We start from the raw sequence: 16129 nt of genomic DNA on the forward strand, positions 1-16129 counted from the left end.
TTAAAGGCCTTCTGCATAACAAAGAGAACATTATTTATATTAACAGGTAAAAACAAGTCACTGGAAACTGAGGATTTCAGGAGACACTAGTTTTCACTAGCTTTGAATATTGACTCAAAGTAACAGAATATCAAAATACGTTATATAGGAACAACTGAATCAGAGAACAAAACAAAATCAAGTAGGAAAATAATTTACAGAGTAACTACTATAAATCAGTATCAAGGAAAATTGCTCATCGAATTATCAAAACTCTTATTTCTCCTCTAGCATTTAATGCCTAGAAGAAACTTTTACAATAAGACCATGCAAAATGTTATTTTTAGCTGTAATTATTGCCTAAAATTATTAGTATTTAAGGGTGGTTTTTATTCAGTTTATACTTAGTTTATACATAGATTAGCTGTCATAAAAGCATCCATGACTACAAAATGGTTGCAAATGTCTAGAATTATGTGTCAAACAATTCAATTATAGAGTGCTTTATTTGGTACACTAGAAAGCAATAGATCTTACCTAAAAGAGGATGGGAAACAGTTTATTCTGGAGCCAAATTTGTGTGACAATGGCTAAGGGATACAGATTAAATACTCAAATTCCATGTTCTAACATGCTAACGGTTCCAGTAAGTTTTATAATAACAGAAGAAAGAAAATCCTAAATCCAAACAAATACATGGGTGGAAATGTCAGATAGGTGGGTCACAGAAAAGCAAGGAAATCTCAACTATAGGACCCAAATGCTATCTGACAGCATCGTTGGCCTTTCAGTTGGTCAGAACCAGAGGTCTGTTTATACATTCCTAAGGATTTACCTAATGTTCACAAAAATGTTAGGTTGCATATAGAGCAGAATGGCTAGTAAGGAGGCTAAAGGTGGGCCAACATAAGTAGGATCTGGACTTGCAACATTCCATCTTATCCGAATCACCGAAGTTCTAAAAATCACCAAGATTCTAGTCAACAGCTTTGTAGTGACAGCTGCTTTCTAGGAATTCTGGTTCACAAGAGCATTCTCAAGGCTCTGGGTTTGATCCTCAGCTTTCCACCAATATTAATAATAATAAAACTATCAATAATGATAGTGAAAATACTTAAAAGAGAGATGTCCCTATAGAACAATGGAGAAAGGATTTTGTGATAAAAAAATAGACTGACTTGGAGATGGGTATTTTGACCTGGCTCTGATCACATTGTAACTTGCCTCACAGAAATCAAGATATTCTAAAGAGACCAGGGTCTCTTGATCTATTAAACTGTTGAAACAACGAAGGGGAGGTTGAGGGAGGGGGAAGGGAGAGACGAGGAAGAGTGAGAGAGGGGAGAGAGAACATGAATGAATTATTTCCCCTAGGAATCTTATGCTGAGAGAAAGGAAAGAAACAAGCCAAAGGGAGTAAGAACACTTTACAGGAAAAGACTGAAGCCCAGGCAAAGATGTGGGGCCGCCTACCATTCCCCGCATCTTTGCTAGGCGGCCCCACACCTAGGCCAAACATAATTTTTCTTGCCTCCTACTTAAACCTCACCCTCATTTCAAGACCCACAAAGACGTGTCACACAGAGTAAATCTCCTTTTTCTGCTTTCCATTATTAACTTGGCTCTGTTAATTGTTTTACTGAGGTGGCAGAACCGTGCTTGTTGGGGTGTGCACAGGCTATGTGACCCGCCATAAGTTCGGTAACGTCCCAAAAGTAAATCATTTCTCTCGGTCGTCCCAGTTTCTGCCTGCTAGCTAACGGTCAAGCACGACCTCGAACGACCACCTTGACCGTCTACAGCGGGGTGCAAGCCGATGAAACTGAAGGAGGGGGGCAAGCAGCTCTCCAAGTTCATCTGTCCCCCTTACCGGCCCCGCTGTTACTCAACCTCTCTGGTGCAGGTTCCTACGGCTCAGCTCCAGACAGAACAAACCGTCTTTCGGTCCCAACACCTCACCCGGCCCATCGCAGCCTCATAACAGCCCCGCGGCCCGAGAAGAAGCACTGGGGCTTCTCCTCCCTGGGCCAGTGTGGTCTGGAACAGCGCCCACCGTCTCAAGACAAGCAGTGCCCACACTGCTTCCGGCTCCGGGCACAATGAACCCCACGAGGCAAGGACCGAAGGCAGGAGGCTGAAGAGAAGCGAGCCCAGCCAGGCGTCTGGGCGTTCGGCCCGTCTTTGCTCTTAGCGCCCAGGACTAAAGACAAAAGAAGCCAGGAAAGGCCAGAACGCCGAACGCCACACTCACCCACACAGTCATCCACGATTCTGTTTGCGGAAACGCCGGCCGGCGCCACGCGTGCCTTGTTACGTCACTTCCGGGGAGTGCGCCCGGGATTAGCAACCAGCCTTGGAGCGTAGCCTCCTCCGCGCCGGAACTACGAGTCCCATGGTTCCTCGCGCGGTGGCGTGCCTGTGGACCTGCGAGCGGGCACGGTGGGTCGGAGCACGTTGCTAGTGGGCGCGGCTGGCCTGGGCGGTGGAGGCCTAGCGTTCGCCTGGGTCTTGTGACACCGCACCCTGCACCAGGCTTGGCCCGGTCGCCTTGCCGAGGCAGCTTCTTCCGGCCCGTGCGGCGGGATTCCGTGGAGACCCCCGCCCACGTCCTGAGAGGTAGCCTGGGTCCATGTTCGCAGTGGGGCTTCGGGAGGGGGCCAGAGGGCACCTTCACCGCGGGCGGGTGTCTGACGGCAGCGAGGCGCGCCGCGCACGGTGTGTGGCGGCCTCCGTCCTGCAGGCGGGAGTCGTCAGCACTCCAGAGCCCACCGCTGGGGCCGGTCGAAAGAGGTCACCCCTGTCCTAGGTCCTTCTGGAGTCCTGGCAGCCTTCGCTCCTCCTGGTGCGGTTTTACACCCTCTTGCGTTATGGTCCTTAACGCCCTGCTCTTCCGTCCTTGCTAGTTGCTGTGTCCTTTCAAAAATAACGATCAGCTTCACCTTTGGGAGTGACGGGCCATTTCTTATCGCCTTGCTTGTAGTCAGGCCATACTCTTGAGGGAGGCATACCGTTATAGGCTTTCACCTCAACATTAGGGTCAGAACTTAGTAGACTCTACCTGTGGAGTGCCTCACCATCCCTCCATCAAAGTGGTGGGAAAACCACAATCAGATTTGCAGTGTCTCCTGAATTACTCTAAAGCAAATTCGACCCGTCCCAAGCAGCTTTGAAAGTGTGCTTTGCTCCTCTAAATATTTGTTTGGAGGCACTTTTATTAACATGGCCTTGGTGTAGACAAGTTTGCAGTATGCACCTCCCACTTGCAGTTTGTGGACATTAGCCCTTCTGAGGTTGTCAACTCCTTTATTAACTTTGAACTAAACGGCTTACTTTTAACAAGTATGAGAAATCAATTTCAGATAACCGGGATTGTGTATTCTATTCTATGACATTATCCAGGTTAAGAGTTAATTTTCTTTCATGAGTATGAACAAATGCAAAGGTCTTGTGGATCCTGAGCCCCAAAACGCTGTGTGCTTATTGAATGAAGCATTGGAGTTTGTTGGATCCAATGATTGAGTTTTGTTTTGTTGTTTTTTCTCCAGATATTTCTATTGTCATCTTAGAGAAAATGAACCTAATTTTGACATAAAAAAAAAAAAAACTTCCATTATGTAGCCCAGGCTGGACTTAAACTCATGATCCTATGTCAGGCCTCCCTAATGCTGGCATTGCAGACAGACCCCAGCCACACGTCTTAAATTTTTCTCTTAATGAGTTTAAAGCCTCTTAACTCCTTGTTTATGCAATCCGCACAGCTTTCTCTCTTTGTAGAATTTGACTCATGTAAAATGACTTGATAGAGAAAGGATTCTTGAAAATATTAAAGTAGGGAGGGACCCTATGTGTCAGATAAAAAATGTTCTACGAGTTACCTTTTTCGCTATTATTGTCTGAGTGCTGTCTGGTTTTCTGGAAATGGGGTTAAAATAATACCTACAACTTTTGTATTTTCTACTGTTTCACACATCCCTTGCTCATTTTCTTGTGTAACCAACCCAGTAGGGTAGTTAGGATTGTTTTTGTTTTACAGATGAGGATTAAGTGTGTTTGCCAAGGTCAGTCTCATAAGTGGTAGAACCAGGATTTGGACCCAGGAGGACCTCTAGGCTGATAATCAGACAGGATCTCCTAGAAGGTTATACTCAGATCTGAAAGTTGCCCGACGCACAGACTTTCAAAACTATTTTCAAAATTCTTAACACTCCTGTTAACATGATCAGAAAGAAAACCGCTGGCTGAGGGTGTCCCTTTGCCACATGATGAGCTCTGCCCAGACTGGAGTCATGATGTTCCTGGGTGACTTAGCTCAGATCCATTAAACAGCACCTGCTTCATAACATATTTAATGGGTGACTGAATCTCCAAGAAAAAAAATTCTTTTTTAAATGCAACAGAATTTGTTTGAAACCATTTATAAAGAAGCAAGAATAAATCTCTCAGGTGCACTTTTAATGTGTGGTTTCTGTTTTTAAATGGAATGTAGTTTTTGAAACATTGTTTCTAACAGATAAGATGTTGGATCTACTTAAGAATGATCTTGTTCTTTGGGGACAGAGTATGTAAAGTTTTGTTTAGTTTCTCTATAAATAGTCACTCCAAAAACTGACAGTTCCCCTGCTTAACTGTGTCAGCCCATCAAAAAGTTTACACCTCTTTTCTTCTTCTTCTTCTTCTTCTTCTTCTTCTTCTTCTTCTTCTTCTTCTTCTTCTTCTTCTTCTTCTTCTTTCTTCTTCCTCTTCCTCCTCTTCCTCCTCTTCCTCTTCCTCCTTTTCTTCCTCCTCTTCTTCCTCCTCTTCTTCCTCCTCTTCCTCTTCCTCTTCTTCCTCCTCTTCCTCTTCTTCTTTTAAATTTATTTATTTTGGGGTTTTCGAGACAGGGTTTTTCTGTGGCTTTGGAGGCTGTCCTGGAACTAGCTCTTATAGACCAGGCTAGTCTCAAACTCACAAAGATCCGCCTGCCTTTGCTCCCCAAGTGCTGGGACTAAATGAGTGCACCACCACTGCCCAGCGAGTTTACAGCTCTTCAAAGCAGGAAAATAAATCTTTTAAAAAGATTTTCTAGAGTTGAAAGGAATATTTAATTGAATATAAGTGTGATAACTAGTCAACTTACGCTATTAGTACCTAATATTTAATCATATACTGATCTCAGTGTCTGTTATAGTGTTCTGAAGATGTAGTTACCTGATGATTTTTAAGCTGATTATTGTCAATAACAACCTATTTTAACTCAGATGGAGTTATAAATGTTTCAAGCTTGTGTCTGACTTTCTCGTTGGTGTTCTATTGCTGTGGATTTTGTACTGATTCTGGAGGTGACTTTAAAATATATTTTTATTAGCTGGATGTGGTGGTGCACACGCCTTTAATCTCAGCCCTTGGGAGGCAGGTGGATCTCTGTGAGTTCAAGGCCAGCCTGGTCTACAGAGTTAAGTTTCAGGACAGTCAGGACTCTGGTACACAGAGAAATCCTGTCTCGAAAAACCAGTATGTATGTATGTATGTATGTATGTATGTATGTATGTATAGTCATTGCCATCATGATGGATTTCATAAACACTTTTTAAGATTATGTTTGATCATATTTACTCCATCTTTAAATCCTCTACTTTCTTCCCCTCCCACTTGTCCCCTTCATTTTCTAAGATACTCCCACATACTTGTTTACATATGTAAATGCTTTTATCAGTAAAAGCTAGGATCCACCTATGAGAGAAGACAGCAATATTTGTATTGCTTGGTCAGGCCTTTTCCCCTTAACATAGTGATCTTCAGTTGTACCATTTCCAGACAAATGACAGTATTTCATGTGTGTGTGTGTGTGTGTGTGATGTATTTATGGTGTGTATATGAGTGCAGGTAGGAGTATGAAAGACAAAATATAAACTTGCCTTCCACCTTGTTGGAGACATGGTCTCATTGTTGTTCAGTGGCCTGAGTTTTGGGGGAGTCTCATGTGTTCTCCCATCTCATTGTAGGGGCACTGGGATTAGAGACGAGCACCATGCCTGGCTTTTGCATGACCTCTGGAAAGTCTAACTCGGGTCACAAATGCAGGCAAACACTTTACCCACTGACAGTCTCCCCACCCCCACCCCCTGCCATAGTTTCATTCTTTGTGGTCAAATAAAACTGTATATGTATATGTGCTACATTTCCTCCAGCCATTTATCAGCTAATGTACACTTAGGCTCATTCCAGAAGTTGACTGTTGTGAGTAGTAATGCAATAAACATGAATATGGAGGTATCTTTGTAGTATATTGGCTTGTATTTCTTTGTGTATATTACCAGGTGTAGTATCACTAAATCAATATGGCAGTTCTGGTTTTAGTTTTTTCTACGTTGTCTGAATTGGTTTACATTCTCATCAGCAATGTATAAAGATTCCCTTTTCTATAAACAGCAATATTTGCTATTTTTTTCTTCTTTTTAAAATATTTTGGAGGGTCTTTTTAAAATATATTGTGTGTTACATAGGTGTCTGTGTTTGTGGATTGAGTATGAGTGTGGCTGTGTGGACATCATCCGACAGCCTTGGGTGTTGATTGTTGCCCTTCCACCTTGGTTTTTTAGTGTTGTCCCATAGATTTCACATGTTCTGCCTTTTTAATATGTTTGACTATTGTAATTCATCTACCTTGTTTCCAGGACCCAATGTTCTGTCTTCATTTAATCTGTTTTATTGATGAGGATTTCCACTGGATTTTTTGACATGTTGAGTTTTTTTTTATTTCTTTGTGTGTTTTTCCCATTTTCATGAGTGTGTGCCTATGGTGTGCATGCCTATGAGCTTGCACATATGTAAGCATACATGGAGACTGAGAAGAGAAAGGGAAACATGAATCCAGACAAGCTAAAACAATCCTGCCTTCAGAAGACTGATAACCCCAAACCCAGGCAAGTTTAATGCTCTATGGGAGAGCCAGTCTTGAAAAGAAAGGAAAGGGAAATGAAAGAGAGACAGATATCAAAGGTTTGTACACAGAATTACATATCCAATAAGGGAGCCATGGATGGTTATTGTTGTCAGCTTGACAGAATCCAGAATCACTTGGGAGATGGATGGATCTTTGGTTATACAGTAGCTGATTGTCTTAATTATATTAATTAATTAAGACATTAATTGAGTTGGGAAGACTGGTCTACTGTGGACCGTTCTCTTGCTGGAACCCTTGACTGTATAATGGAGAAAGGAAACTGATCAGCAACATGCATTCATCATTCTCTTTTTCCTGCCTTTCAGTAAGTAGTCAAAACAGACAAGATCCTAGGAGCATAGCCTCCTCCGTCTCCCAGGATTCTCCCCATGTCACTGTAATTCCCTAGCTGAAAGTTAACTGGAGGTAGGACTACATGACAGAAATGTAGTATTTTGTCAAGAAGGAGTTCAAGGTGGAGTATAGCTGTTGATATTTACCAGAGGAAACTGTATGAAGTGTTTATAAAGTGGGATGGCTAAGATGTGCAGGAGGAAACTGAGGTACTAAAGTATTTGGGGGCAAATTTAGAATCTCCAATTATGACCTTTTTGTTTCTGTTTTCAGAATAATTCTCAACATTGGTGATAAAGCAAGAACCTGTATCGATGTCTAGCTTCCAAAAGTACCATTCCTACTTAGGAAAGTCTTTCACTCTACTTACTACCTAAATTTTTTTCTTGAGCCAACCAAGCAATTTTTGAGATGTGATCGTCTAGTGCACTGCCCCTGATAATTTTCGTACAAATTTGTTAACTTTTGTATTACCAAAAGACTCACTGGTATATGGGTTTTTGTTGTTGTTGTTCTTTAGTCTGTAATTCAAAATATATCTCTGTATGACCTCTGTACCCTTTCTTTTAAACAAACTTTGGATAGTAGATTTGTAAACATTTTGTATTTTCCTTTTTCTCCACAGTGTATCTTACAACATAGTCGTAGCTAAAATCATTCTATAAGCACTGGTGAAATTAAAAACTCAGGCAACAGGTGGCATTAATCTCATGTAAAAATGATCTTTAGTCAGGTCATTTGTAAAAGACTTCATACAATAAATATTGTTTAAACAGGTTCAGCAGTATGAGGAAGAAAGCCAAACAGATGGCAATTTTGTGTATTCAAAGCACCTCAGAGAGGCAGATGATAGCTTTGCACACACCTGGCTTTACGAGTAAATTACTTTCCACTTCAGGTAGCAGAAATGGACCTAAGTTGACTCTAGCAGTAAAGGAAAATGACAGTAATAAAAAGTTTGCAAGGCAAGGAAACTTTTTGCTCCAGAGCTCTAGCTCTGCCTTACCCATGTTAGACTGGATACTGAAGAGCTGTCAAACTTTCTGTAGTCTCTGTTGTACATGTTTAGGTAAGAACTGTTCTGTCACGAGCCCACTATGAACTAATAACAGTCATAAAAACCCAGGGACTGTTACTTTTCCCACATTTTGTGTGTATGCATATGTGTACCCTTGCATGTGTACGTGTGAGCCACTGGATGCATATGGAAGTCAAAAGGTAATGTGCAAACTCACTCCTTGCACTATGTCAGTTGCAGAGATCAGACTCTGGAACCTTTAGGCCATCTTGCAGGTCTCCACCCCCATGTAGAGTTAAGTCAGATTTAATATTGGAGCTGGGAGAAAGTTGATAAGTACCTAAATGGGGCTTCTTAAAAGTGTTCTGAGTAGAAAACTAATAGCATACCAAGTAGTTCAGTTAACATAGTATTATTTTAGTTTTTAGTTATTCTCTGAAATTTTCCTACCTACAGTAGCTCCAGGAATCTGTACCTATTGTGTTTTTAAATTTTTTTTTAAAGTAAAGCTGAATTTTTTGAGTACTTAAGTCACACTAGTCAGACTCCAAGTGTTGAGTAGCCTGCCTTACTGCACGTAGTGAATGTAGAACATTGCCATTGTTACAGAAAACTACTGACAGCTGCTCCAAGTTGTCCATTTGAAGCTTTTGTCGAAATATGTAGCCACAGAGGGACACAAACACACGTATACACACACACACACACACACACAAAAATTGTACTAGATTTTATTAGTGGATTATAGGACCTGAAATTTACCCATTTGAGAAAATAAAGGTTATTCATGAGGTAAAACAATATTTGGAATACTAGCTAGCTTTTAAAATTACTGAGTTTTTTAAAGTCCCCTTTCTGTTGAAAAAGTACAAAATTATTTTATTATCCAGTACTCTCAGATGATAACACTTTGGTATTGGCCCTTGAATTTTGAAATAGAGATGACATTGTAATATGACTATGTAGGGGTATTACAGCCATGTTGATAATCCTCACACAACCTTGCTTTCTTTAGAACACCCCCATATGCTTGGTGCCCTCTTCTCTGTATTCTGAAGCTCTGTTCAAGTAGAATTAGAGCTGAATAACTTAGTATTAAGTGCCATAAAATACTCCCTAATACAGAAATTCTGCTTATAGATGCTGCTTACAGATTTTTAAAGGTAGGCAAAGTTTTATGTAATAGAATGCTGTCTATGGTATATTAAAATTGGAAACTTAAGTTGCTTTTAGATTTAAGTAAATGATAAAATCAGTCTGGTTTTTCTTTTTTCCTTTGTTTTTCGAGACAGGGTTTCTCTGTGGCTTTGGAGGTTGTTGTCCTCTAGACCAGGCTGGTCTCAAACTCACAGAGATCCTCTGCCTCCCAAGTGCTGGGATTAAAGGCATGCGCCATCAATGCCCGACCAGTTCTGGTTTTTCAAAATGAATTTTGTTGTTGCTGTTGGTGGTGGTGGTGGGTTTTTTTATTTGTTTGGTTTTGGGTTTTTGTTTTGTTTTGTTTTGTTTTAGACAAGGTCTCTTTGTGTAGCTTTGGAGCCTATCCTGACACTCGCGCTATAGACCAGGCTGGCCTCAACTCAAAGAGATCCACCTGCCTCCGCCTCCCAAGTGCTGGGACTAAAGGCATATGCCACCCCAACGGCCTGAATAATTATTTCTTATCTGGCTCTTTGGGCAGATAATTTGAGTAGCTCTTTGTCTATAAACAGACTAGTGGCAAATAATATGCAATTCCGTGCAATACAAAAAAAAAAAACAAAAAAAAAAACAGTAACCTAGAATTCTAAATTAAAATCATTCTGTTTTGTTGTCAGCTGGTTCCTGTATACAAAACTCAAAGGTCAAAGACTGAATGGTTAGGTAATTGTTTAGGACAGATCTCTACAAATAAAATCTAGTTTCAAGAACCACCAAGTTCACTTTCCCCATTCTGCCATTTCCTTATCTAAGTGCTTCCTTTTACATAGTATTCATAATTGCAGTTTGTTCCTTACAAATTCAAAGTCTCTTGTAATTCCTTAAGAACATTACAATTCTGAACTGCAATTCTAGCTTTCATTCTCACTGCCCTTGGAGTATGAAATGTCCTACACAGGCTCAGGTGCTGAGTGACGCCCAGAAGGTGGCGCTATTTTGGGAAGGTGGTGGAAACCTCCAGTAAGAAAGTAGTAAGTCAGTGTGAGAAAGCCTTGGAAGGTTGAACCTGGTCTCCATGTCTCTTTCTTTGCTTCCTGTCTACTACAGGTAGACACTTTCATATGCTCTTCCTGCTGTGATGTTTTGCTTCTCCATGGTCTCAAAATCAGTGCAGAACTATAGACAAATTCTATAGCCATGAGCCAAAAGTAACACCTTGGAAAAGATCTTTGCATATTGATTCTCTGTATTATTCAACCTGCCACTTCTGCCTGAACCTAGAATAACCTTCCCTCTTTCTCTCCATTGTTTCTGAGTTAACCTTTCAAATATATCCTGAATAATCATCACCTGAGCACTAGAGTTCACAATGTTTTCTAATTTTTGTTGTGTTTTCCTCCTTAATATCCATTAGGCTTATGACTCATACTCCATGAGTGTGCCTCAAATCTTGGAATATTTACTTTTTATAATTAAATTGTAAACTGCTTGAAGGTGGTGACCATATATTTAAAGGGTTACAGTTCTGTGTACTGTCCAGTGCTTAGTCAATAAAAAAACACATTCACATTTCTTTAGTTTCATGACTTTTCCTAGAGAAACATAAGCAAATACCTGAAGACAGACCAAAGAACAGTTCTACCCAAGTCTATCTTAGTGGGGGCACCCATGAATCTGTCTGGGGCTTAAGTGTTTTCTCTGTCCAGGAATGAATGTTTTGATTTAGAGTAAATTGACACAGGACAGTTTTATGACTGTTTTGCTTTGGTATATTGTAGGTACCCAAGAGGTAAAACAGAAAATAAAGCACTCTGGTCCGTATCCTAGAAGGATTAGGGTAAAGTTTACAGAGGTAATGCTAGCAATAGGGAATACTCACTAAATGCTTCATGGGGCTTTGTGGCTGCTGACCACTAAAGCAGTAGAGGCTCTGGTGTGGGAGGTAAAGACTGCAGACCTAATTCCCTTTGACTGTCAGCACAGGAAAGAGGTAGAGCTGATGCTCATATATATATATATATATATATATATATATATATATATATATATATATATATTCACCTGTGCTGACTAGTGTATCAACTTGACACAGCTAGTCATCAGTGCAGGGAGCCCCCACTGAGAAAATGCCTCCATAAGATCCACCTGTAGGCAAGCGTGTTGGGCATTTTCTTAATTAGTGCTTGTTCGTGAAGGACCTCATCCATTGTAGGTGGTGCCATTCCTAGGCTGGTGGTCCTGGATTCTATAAGAAAACAGACTGACCAAACCAGGAAGCAGCACTCCTCCATGTCCTCTGCATCAGCTCCTGACTCCAGGTTCCTGCCCTGCTTGAGTACCTATCCTGAGTTCCTTCAGTAATGGACTATGATGTTGAAGTGTAAGCCAAATAAATCCTTTCCTTCCCAACTTGCTTTTAGTCTTGGGGTTTCATCACAACAATAGCTACCCTAACTAAGATATCACCCAAGTGCTGTTTTCAGGAACCAGGGATATGTTTGTGCTAATTCATATCTTCAAACATATTCAGATTATATACATAACATATATTACACATAGGCTGGTGCTGGTATCAATTGTAGTTTAAGATGTTTTGAAGTTAAAAGGCATTAAAGCAGTGGTCAGAAAGAGGCATAATAAGGAATATATCATGAAAATATGCTACCAAAAGTGACAGTGACAAAGTGCCATTTTACTCTTGGTATGGAAAGTGTAAAGTTATTTTCCTTATTGCCACATATGTTCTATACATACACCATACAAGAACAGCAGAAGTTAAAATTGCACAATACAAAGTTAATGATCTTAACATTAAGAAGGTAAAACAGAGGGGGGGAGGGAGAGGGAGAGAGAGGGAAAAACATCTTTAGAATTTAAAGCTGTTCTGTAAGGAAGAGGGTTTTCTTATAACTGCAGTTTAAACTTGCCAGGAGAGATAAGAATATGACCAAGTCATTATTCAAGACTTGAGTATTTTGGCTGTTCACATAGCTAGACTCTTTAACAGCGAAAGGTAGAGTTAGGGAAAGCCAACAGCACCAAGATGAAGTGTCCTAGAGGTTGACTTACATGGTCCAAATCCATTGTACCATCTTCTTTCGCAGCAGAACATACTACTACTGTTGGAACTTTTAATGCTATAACTGGTGTTTCAAAGTTATTTGTTTGTTTCCTTTCTCCTATGGAGATAATTTTCTTGGGGAGACTGCCTTGTCTTTGTGAATTAAAACTGCTATAATGAAATACCATTAGCTAGATAGTTTATAAACAGTGGCAATTGATTTTCCCAGTTCTGGAGATGAAAACACAGGCAGACATTTATGTTTGAATGGGTCCCATGCATGGTTCCTACATAGTCATCTTTCCCATGTCAGTCTACATGGTAAAGGGCTGAAAACTCTGTGGAGTCTCTTTTATTAAGGTACTTATTCCAGTTTTGAGGTCTCTGGTCTTTTGACCAATCACTTTTAAGACCCACATCTTAATACTACTACCTTTCAAGTTAGGATTCCCTATGCAGGGAACACAAATATCCGGACCTTCTGCAGTGTTAGACTTTGTATATTTGAGGCTATCTCTGACATGAATGTCAAGCTTAATTTTTTTTCTCTTAAGATTTTTTATTATGTATACAGTGTTCTGCCTGCATGTATGCCTGCAGGCCAGAAGAGGGCACCAGATCTTATTATAGATGGTTGTGATCCACCTTGTGGTTGCTGGGAATTGAACTCATGACCTCTGGAAGAGCAGTCAGCTCTGTTAACCTCTGAGCTATCTCTCCAGCCCCAAGCTTAATTTTTTATTACTGTAGCATGAATAATAAAAACCCAGAGACACATATTCAGGTTCAACCTGAAGATCATAAAAGCAAAGCAGCCAAGTCACCAAAGAGCTGGGAGATCCTGTCCTCAATGTGGCTGGAGACTAATTGTCCTGAGACTGAATACTGAATCCCACATGAGACCTTGAGCTCCTTCTTATATACCTCTCTAATGCTGGAATTAAAGGTGTGAGCTCTATTTCTGTTTTAGACTGACTCACACTCATGTAGCCCTGAGTGGCCTTCAACTCATATAGAGATCTATCTGCCTCTGTCTCCTGAGTTCTGGGATTAAAGGTGTGTATCACCACTGCCAAGCTTCTATGACTATGGCTAGTTTTGCATTCTGATCTTAGTAGCTTTATTAGATCATAAACTATATCACCACATATTCCCATAGTAATTGTAAAGATTTATGGAGTACAGTACATTGTGATATTTAAAGGAATGCACACATGGTATCCTGATCAAATCAAGGTGATTAGCATTTCTTGCCCTTTCTTTCTTTTTTGGCCAGCATTTCTTAAAAGCAAGTGATTGGTTACTATAAACGTAGTTGCCTCCACTGTGCTGTAGAACACTAGAACTTACTCCTGTCTGTGTTTTGACTTCCCTCTATCATTCCTTTTCCACACCCTTCTCAATCTCAGTAATCACTATTCTACATTCAGATTTATATTTTTAACATTTACATATGAGAAAGAATATATTTGTCTTTATCTGGCCTCTTTCACTTAATGGTATGTCCTCCAGTTTCATACGTTTTGCATCACATGGCAGGATTTATTCTCTATGGCTGAATAATCTGTGTGTGTATGTCCCGTATTTTCTTTATCCACTCATTTCCCACTGTACCTAGGTTCATGCCACATCTTGCCTGTTATGTAAACATTAATGTTATTGCTTGCACACTGCCACTTCTCCCAACACACACAAATTGATAGTGATTTCATCGTCACCTTTGTCTATATAACCCAGTAGTAGAGTGGCAGGATCATATGATAGGTTTATTTTTAATTTTTCATGGAAATGCCATTCTGTCCTCCATAGTGGCTATACTCATTTACATTCTCTCCAACTGCATAAGAATTCTCTTTTCTCTGCGTCTTTTGCAGCCAGTGATTGGTAGTTTTGATAATAGTCATTTTAAGTTGGGTAAGATATTTCATTGAGGTGTGCTTGTCGTTTGTTTTTCAGATAAACCTAATGTAGCCCAGACTGACCTGAAACTCACTACATACTTGATAAACTTGAATTTCTGGTCTCCTGCTTCTACCTCCCCTGTGCTGGAATTATAAGTGTGCACCACCACACATGGTTTATGCCTTGCTGGGGCTAACACCTAGGGTTTTATGATTGCTAGGCAAATACTCTGACAGCTGTGCTATAATCAGTCCTGTTTGCTTGTTTTAAAATAGCATCTCTTTGAATAGCCTGGTCTAGCTCTGGTTATTTTTTGTATAAGATGGTATTAGATGAGAGCAAGATGTCAATTTTGAATCTTCTCATAGACCCTCCCAGTACCATTTATTGAGAAGGCTGTCTTTTCTCTCCAGTGTTTATTTTTGATGCCTGTGTTAAGAATCAAATGGCCATAGATATAAGAGCTTTATTTCTGGGATCTCAGTTTTGTCCCATTCAGCTTTGTGTCATGTTTCTTCTAGGCATTTTTGTTGTTGTTGTTTGTTTTATGCATATGAGTATTTTGCCTGCATGTATTCTTAACTACTGAGTCATTTCTTCAGCCCCTTGAGTTTTTTAGACAGAATCATCCTTTGTAGCCCAGGCTGGCCCCCATCTTGTGATCCTGCTGTCTCCCAAGTACCTCGTCACTCTGAATCTACACAAATACCAGGTCAGGTCATGAGACATCTTTTTTTTCTTTTTCACTTCTCTTTTTATTTAAAAAAAATGCATTTTTCATTTTATATACCAACCCCAGTTCGACCTTCCCCCTCTTCCTGTTCCCCCATCCTCTCCTCAGATGGGTAAGGCCTTTGGAGAGTCAACAAGTCTGGCATATCAAGCTGAAGCAGGCCCAAGCACCTCCATCTGTATCAAGACTGAGTAAGGGAATGAGCTCCAAAAAGCTGGTTCATACACCTGGGATAGGTCCCCCAACAGATCAAGCCACATAACTGTCACCCACATTCAGAAGGCCTAATTTGGTCCCATGCAGGTTCCCCAGTTGTCAGTCCATAGTCCGTGAACTAGCTCGAGTCAGCTGTCTCTGCAGTTTTCCCCACATGCCCTTGACCTCCCTTGTTCATATGATCCCCTCCCCCTTCAACTGGATTCCGGAGCTCAGCCCAGTGCTTGACTGTAGGTCACTGTGTCTGCTTCCATCAGTTACTGGATGTAGATTCTATGGTGGCAATTAGGATAGTCACTAATCTGATTAAAGGGGAAGGCCCTTTCGGACATCCTCTCCACTAGTGCTAGGAGTCTTAGCTGGGGTCATCCTTGTGGACTCCTGAGAATTTCTCTAGCACCAGGTTTCTCCCTAACCCCAAAATGGCTCCCTCTATCAAGATGGATCTTTAATTGTTCTCTCCCTCTACTCCTCTCCCAACTCAGTCTTCTTAATCCTTCATGTTCCCATCTCCCATCCCCTCAGTCTTCTTAATCCTTCATGTTCCCATCTCCCATCCCCTCTCTTCTATCCTCCTTCCCAGTTTAGCCAGGAGATCTTAACTATTTTCCGTTCCTGGGGTCCTCCATGTGAGATGATTCAGCAGGTAAGAGCACTGACTTGTCTTCTAGAGGACCCAGGTTCAATTCCCAGCATCCAACTAGCAGCTCATACCTGTCTGTATCTCCAGTTACAGGGCTTCTGACAGTCACTTTCTCTTCTCTTAATATAGGAGGGAAAGAAGATAAAAATACCAGGCTGTTT

The 16129-nt window shown here is 40.8% G+C and overlaps 2 protein-coding genes across 4 annotated transcripts in view; one reads left to right on the plus strand and one right to left on the minus strand.

Moving 5' to 3' along the window:
- Nucleotides 1-2376, minus strand: part of Rnmt (RNA guanine-7 methyltransferase) — a 30587-nt gene extending 28211 nt beyond the window's left edge. Inside the window, exon 1 of one of the 2 annotated variants that reach the window (XM_027402666.2) lies at nucleotides 2231-2376. The gene's annotated coding sequence lies outside the window, so the exon portion shown is untranslated. Of the gene's footprint in view, nucleotides 1-1849; nucleotides 2008-2230 lie in introns of those variants that run through there. The other variant, XM_027402667.2, reaches the window with a different exon arrangement.
- A 49-nt stretch (nucleotides 2377-2425) lies between these two features.
- Fam210a (family with sequence similarity 210 member A) overlaps nucleotides 2426-16129 on the plus strand; it is a 32293-nt gene continuing 18589 nt past the window's right edge. The window contains exon 1 of one of the 2 annotated variants that reach the window (XM_027402668.2): nucleotides 2426-2595. The gene's annotated coding sequence lies outside the window, so the exon portion shown is untranslated. Of the gene's footprint in view, nucleotides 2596-2708; nucleotides 2822-16129 lie in introns of those variants that run through there. The other variant, XM_027402669.2, reaches the window with a different exon arrangement.

The sequence above is a fragment of the Cricetulus griseus genome, chromosome 2 (assembly GCF_003668045.3).
Source record: "Cricetulus griseus strain 17A/GY chromosome 2, alternate assembly CriGri-PICRH-1.0, whole genome shotgun sequence".
NCBI classification, from domain to species: Eukaryota; Metazoa; Chordata; class Mammalia; order Rodentia; family Cricetidae; genus Cricetulus; species Cricetulus griseus.